A 7,272-nucleotide genomic window follows, 5' to 3' on the forward strand; every position below is an offset into this window, starting at 1 on the left:
AATATAATCCTACTAATATTATAAATAAATAAATAAATAAATATCACGGGACAATTCACACCAATTGACCTAGTCCCAAAGTAAGCTTAGCAAAGCTTGTGTTATGGGTACTAAGCAACGGATAAATATAATTATATAGATAGATACATACTTAAATACATATTAAACACCCAAGACCCGAGAACAAACATTCGTATTTTTCATACAAATATCTGCCCCGACACGGGAACCGAACCCGGGACCTCAAGCTTCGTAGTCAGGTTCTCTAACCACTAGGCCATCTGGTCGTCTTAAATGGGAATGTTAGTGTATATAATTAGTAATTTAAGTGTATTCATTATTTTTCACTAGTGATTGACAACTTGTCACTTATAATAAGTAAGTAACTATCATGTTTCAATAGGCTTAGGTACTTATCATATTTTTAAACCTATAAATTAAGCAGGATAAATTAATAACACGGAAGAAAACTTTAATCCGTGATTAACAAGAACAATAAATAAATTAGTCAAAATACCACGCACAGGACTTATCACGCTACACACGAGTAATATTTACCTCGACGTTTCGGCAACACAGTGGCCGTGGTATTTTGACTATGAGTGAAAATCACGAAAGTTTAAGACATTATGTCTCGGCATTTTAACAGTCATTCAATAACAAAACAGTAGGTAGGCACTCCCAAAGCAATAACAATAAGTAATAACAAAAACCAACTACTTAAAACAGTAACGTATATAACTATGAACAATAACAAAAATCTGAACAAATATAAATATACTCGCGGCGACTGTACTTTCCACTGCTGAACCAAACGTGTGTTGCGTAGAAGCACGGCGCACACAGATGCACGCATAAACAAGGCGAGCGCGGTGCAGCGCAGGAGCGAGCGGGGCGCGGGGGGGTGCTCTCCCGTCCTTACCCGCTTACGTCCCGCAGATACCGATACTGCGCTACTGCGACGCCAAGCCTCGAGCTAGAAGTTTGGCGCGGGTTATACTTCCAGTAGTCCTAGAAACTTAAAATTTGGTGTGAAGGTAGCTATTATAATCCACAAGACTAGAAAAGTCGGAAAATTTTGATTTTTTTTATGTGTCTGTAAATATAAAAGACCAATATAATCTGACCCCACACTGCGTACGTTTTGCTTAGGAGCTAGCTCTGCTTACACTGGATGTATTAAATCACTCGGAAAAAGCGGGAAATATCTTCAACACACGATTTCCGTTTCATTATCCATCATCCCAGCCTATATACGTCCCACTGCAGGGCACAGGCCTCCCCTCAGCATGAGAGGGCTTGGGCCATAGTTCCCACGCGGGCCCAGTGCGGATTGGGAACTTCACACACACCATTGAATTGCTTCGCAGGTTTGTGCAGGTTTCCTCACGATGTTTTCCTTCACCGCAAAGCTCGGGGTAAATTTCAAATGTAACTCCCACATGAATTTCGAAAAACTCAGAGGTGCGAGCCGGGGTTTGAACCCACGACCCTCTGCTTGAGAGGCGATGGGTCAAACCACTAGGCCACCACGGCTTACACGATTCCCGTTTACATACCTATAAATGTGTACGGAACCCTCGGTGCGCGAGTCCGACTCGCACATGCCCGGATTTTTTTTCTCCGTTAAACAGATGAGTGAGCGACAATTATTACGTATGTCAATGTTAATAAATCTCCGTTTCAACTCCGCTAATATTATATGGAAGCGGAGGCAACATTTATATACAACCCTAGTATTCAAACAACTTAATTACCGATCGTTAAGCCCTTTGTACCATTTAGTTTTGTCCCGGCATTAGAAGTGAAAAGTCTTGAATCTATTTACCGCTTTCAAATAAGGGGGTTATCTATTCGACGTATGTACATACATATAATATTGTATATTGCACAGTTTTTTTCGCTTCCCACGCACCATTAAATTGTTTTGCTGGGTTTGTCACGATAAAAAAAGAAAGAGAATAATAAATGGTACAACAAGAGCACAAAACCAGCCATAGTACGGCGAGGGTGGATAGACACGTCGAAGGGAAAATGGGTTTAATGCTCGAATTTTACATTCTGCTTTTCACTTCGATTGAGAGGAAATGAAATAGCAACAGTGGAAATAATTGGTTACTATGTTGTACCTTTTATTTATCATGCATTGTTATATATTGCCAGAGTTTACCCGCGGCTTTGCACGCGTAAACAATTCGATCTGGTAGTTATAAAATTCCCGTGGGAAATCCCATATATCGTAATCTTCATTGAGGTGTTGTGTAAAGAACAACTATCCCGTGGGGATATTGTAATAAAATAAGCCATGTTATTTCAGACATCCAGCTATCTACCTACATATCAAATGCGGCAATGAATAGGTAAAGAGCTTTACAGACTGCAATGCAGGATAATGAATAGATTTCTTTACTGAATGACAACACTGGCATACATAATAGATCGCTCGTTTTTGGCTCGAAATTCGAACTTGTTATTTTATTTTGCTTAATATACACACCCAATATCATATTTCCTCAAGTTTTTCGCGATTCCCAAGGTCAAAGAATCGAATTTCTTTAAAATTCCAGAGAAATAATGCGTTTTTTGGGAGAAACGTGTCAAAATGGTGTTGTAGAGCGCCATCCTGCTCTGTCTCGTTTTTTTCCCGTTCTGGCGGTTCACTTTTATATTATAGATATTTTTTTAGTAACAGTTTTTTAGTCAGTTTTTTAGCTACATCTAGTAAAAATATAGATATTCACACAATGTTACGCGAAAAGAAAAATTCGTTCAGTTGAAAATTTAATTAATAGTAATGTTTTGAAAAAATCTGTGGATCTGTGCGGCAGGCATGGCGGTAGGTACTTGCACATGCTAGTATGGCTTTCTCTGTTTATTCTTGAATTTCAGATCTTTACAGCTCTTATATACTATATGTAAAGGTGACGAGAATATTTTTTGTTCGGTAACATGCAATTAAGCTTTAATTTATAAAAAAAAAAGTTTTTGGTAAAAATGTCATTTTTAATACAAGCTTTTTTTGCTGACTGTACTTTTTTTCACTGTACTTGTATTGTCACCCAAACTACAATTGCATACCACCGTTGAAGAGTTCCGTCCTGTGTAGACGTTCCTGTCCGGACTACCAGGATGTCACTACCAGATTATTCTATTGCATATTGTCACGTAATTTACATAATTATACCAAATTTTAAGTCAATCCAACCACTGGAAGTTGGTCGAATTTAACTTGCAAGATTTCATTACACACAGACAGACAGACAACGGGACAGTTGAAACTAAATAAAAGCTTGTTATAAATTATATATAAAAATAGTCGAATTAAGTATTGCCATTTTTCTGTTTTTGGAGCATTTATGTAGAGGTTTGTTTTTCCTTTCAGCATAGCGATGGCTGGGTCAAGTAAAGAGACAGGCAACATTCGTTCAAAGGATTCAAGCCCTCTGAGACTGTCGCCCCGCTCCATGCCACTTCATCAGAGACCAGCTCGGCTCCCACCTTTAGACAAACCAGAAAGAAAAAAGCTTCCTGGTACGTTTTTAAGCAGAAACTTTGGAAATTTCCGGTATAAAAGTATTATAGACACACAAGCATCACGCACGCCTGTACTCCCAAATGGGGTAGGCAGAGCACACGAAACTTTACAGCGCCACTTTTAGCAATAAAAATAAAGAAAAAAAAGTATTATACAGTGTGCTAGAAAATCAAATGCGGATATTTTGAGGATCGATTATTTGCATCGTTGTTGATTAGTTTCAATTAATTTAAATTACAAAAAATACGATCCGCTCCCGCCTTCGATGTTAGGTTTTTTTTATAGCAGCCAGGATAACTGCCACTAGGAAAGTAGGTTGGATGCCATTCAATATATTGCTAATTTAAGGTATGCCAATCAATACATTTGACCAAAACATAAATGACATCTTAAAAAAATCCCAGATAATAATTTGCATAATAATAATTTATCAAATGATGAGTTTGGAAATTATATCAGTACGAAATGTTGAGTTGGGAAATAACATTTCGCCTAAATAAAAATATGGGATAAATAGTTTGGGAGCTAATAATTTGCTAAATAATTTTCGCCGAAACATTAGTAAACCAAATAAAAAATATCCCCGTGTGGTGTCGGGTTAGAATTACACCTCCATTCCATCCGTGGATGTCGTAAGAGGCGACTGAGGATATGTTAAGGTATATCATAGGCGACAGGCTAGCAACCTGTCACTAATTGTACCTTTTTTTGTCCACCAACTTTAAACCTAAAGTGGCTCCAAAGCGGTAACGTTTCGTGTGCTCTGCCTACCCCACTTGAGATTACAGGGGTGATGTTTGTGTGTGTGTGTGTGTGTGTATATATTATTTGTTTTTCAGGTAACAAGTCACCTAGGCCTCCGCCCCCCCCTCCGACACCTGCCCCCTGGTCGTGGTATCATCGGGATTGTGTCGATCCACATCCAAACATAGCCCCAAGTAGGTTTACTATTTTAATATAGAATGCAATTACAATCCTTAAAAAAATAATACTTAGGTATGTTTTATAGGCTGTACCTATTGCCGAACGTTTCCGAAGCTCGTGATCGCAATCAAATGACAGTTTTTGTATGCCAACGTTAGGCTATACGGCCTCTGATCTGCAATAAAGCAATCTAAAGTTTGTTACATCTTGAACAATACTCTGATTCACAAGTCCATCATCATCAGCCATAGGACGTCCACTGTTGGACATAGGCCTCCCCCATAGACCTCCAGTTGCCTCGGTTGAAAGCGGCCTGCATTCACCTTGAATCTGCGTCATTTTAATTTTAATTTTGGTTTCAGCACTTAAGTTAGCATTGCTCGCAGGTCTGGACACACGGCAGCACGACAATAGATATTTTCACATAGTAGTTCACTTTTAGATCTAATTAATTAAAACTTTATAATATAATTATACTTATTAATACTTATGCCAAGTCACTATTAGTCGTGCTGTTACAAAAATACATAAGCTAACCTAACCGTGTCGGTTTTGCTCCGGCCCATCTAATACGCTCACTTGATAAAAATTGTGCGAATTAATTTTATGACTATTAAAGTTATAATTATTTCAATTGGTTCACTATTGTGTTGCATAAAATCGAATCTCATAATTTCGTTTCTCATAACCACCTTGAGCAGAATCATCGTATTATCATCATTGTTTTTTTATAGTTATGCGAATTAATGTTAGACGAATTAATAATTATGCAAAATGACATTATGCCAATTTGAACTAGGAATATTACCTATCAGACCAAAAGTCAAAGTCAAAATATCTTTATTCAATTTAGGCTATAACAAGCACTTATGAATGTCAAAAAAAATTACCACCGGTTCGGAAAAACATCTGTTGAGATGAATCCGGCAAAAAAGTTAACGAGGTATATTTTTTTTAAACAGATTTACAATATTATTAAATATGATATCTTACCTCACAAGTATTTAACACAACTTTATTTTTAACACAGTAGGTTCGCTATTTGAAGGGATTGCTAATGCGGATCGGAATTATGTCCAGTCCATGATATAATCATTAACTTTATAATACGCCTTAGATATTAATGTCTTCTTGACAATAGATCTAAATTTTGTATCTGTTTCATTTATAATATTTTTGGAATTTTATTATAAAAACGTATGCAATTTCCCAGAAACGACTTTTTGGTTTTAGCCAGTCTGTAAGATGGAACTTTAAGCTTCCCTGTGTTTCTAGTAGCCTTTGGCTTATCGACGTTAGTGGGAAAATCACATATGTTCTTCCTTACATACATGATTATTTCAAAAACATAAACGTTTGCGATACTCCAGTCCATACCGTTTGCAGGTGAGCAAGCGCACGTCCTGCGCGCGCGCACGCGGGTCAATCATGAGCAGCGGCAAAAGGAAACTATAGTCCCTCGGCTTCGAGTGCTCACAGGTTAGTTAGTGGTCGACTTTTTTAGGGATAAAAAGTAGCCTATGTGCTATTCTCGGCTATAATCTATGCCAAATTTCATCCATCCATCCGTGCAAACATCCAAACTTTCACCTTGATTTAATTACTAGTTTTACTAAGGTTAACAGGAAGAGATGCCTTAAAGGGGTAAGTTCGCCTTTGAACTACCTTATTTTCGTGCAATCAAGTGTTACATACATACATACAATAGTCCAGCAAGGCTGAAAGTTATTCTGTTGGATTAAATACAGATTTACTACTGTAAATAATGTTTTTTGTTTGTCCCGATATAGAACCCTAAACCCCGATTTGTTTTACCTTGTGTACCGATTTAAAACAAATCGGACCTGGCAACACTAGTCACAGCCCCTACCCCTAAACCCCTACCTATACCTAAAATTAAAACAAATTGTTTAAAGTACCCCCCTAAGGCAAGGTCCCGAAGATGCTGGCAGCGTTTCCTCTTTGAATAGCCAAACTAATTCTTTGTCCGAGGCAGCTGCCATCTTCTTTCCCCTAGTGACCTCTACTAACCTTTTGGAAATGTCTGAAAAGTTTCATCGTGCTGGGACCCCACGGACCAAGGTTGTCAAGGGTCTCTGGGGTACTTTAAGCGATTATGTTAGTTTTAGTTTATATTATTATTTGAACATGAAACTACCGTGAGACTCACTCATATTTGATATAATGACCCGGATAACTCACGTCTTAAATCGAGTTTAGCACGACATTTTGACGACGATGTTTCGGGCTACGGATTAGCCCGAAACATGTCGTGCTAAACTCGATTTAAGACGTGAGTTATCCGGGTCATTATATAAATTATATTATATTTCTAATTTATGTAAGTATTTAGTCTAAGATATTTTTATGTATGTACATAGTTTTATTAATTTATTACTTTAATTTACGCCGATAAGCATCTGGGCTGTGCTACCTCTCCCATGTTCATATTTGATATAGGTATCGAAATTTGTTAAAAATCATGGCAACTTATTAAAACAGCTAAAGACTTATTATTACGTACCTACCTAGCTGATTTGATATACAAAACTGTATTGTAATTAATTCGTGTAACTCGAATAAGTAGTAAATTTTGACATGATTTTTTTATTATTATAATTGCCTAATTGTATTAATAATAATAATAAATCTTTATTTTGTTAAATTTAAATATAATGATAAATTTAATATTGTGCATGCAATTTCAAGCTGAATAAAGAGCACGTATATATCTTGCGACCCTTTTTCTAGCAGAAAAAACTATTTAATTTCATTTTCTTTGCATTTCATCCGCTGCCTGGCCCATAACACAA

The sequence above is a fragment of the Choristoneura fumiferana genome, chromosome Z (assembly GCF_025370935.1).
Source record: "Choristoneura fumiferana chromosome Z, NRCan_CFum_1, whole genome shotgun sequence".
Taxonomy (NCBI): domain Eukaryota; kingdom Metazoa; phylum Arthropoda; class Insecta; order Lepidoptera; family Tortricidae; genus Choristoneura; species Choristoneura fumiferana.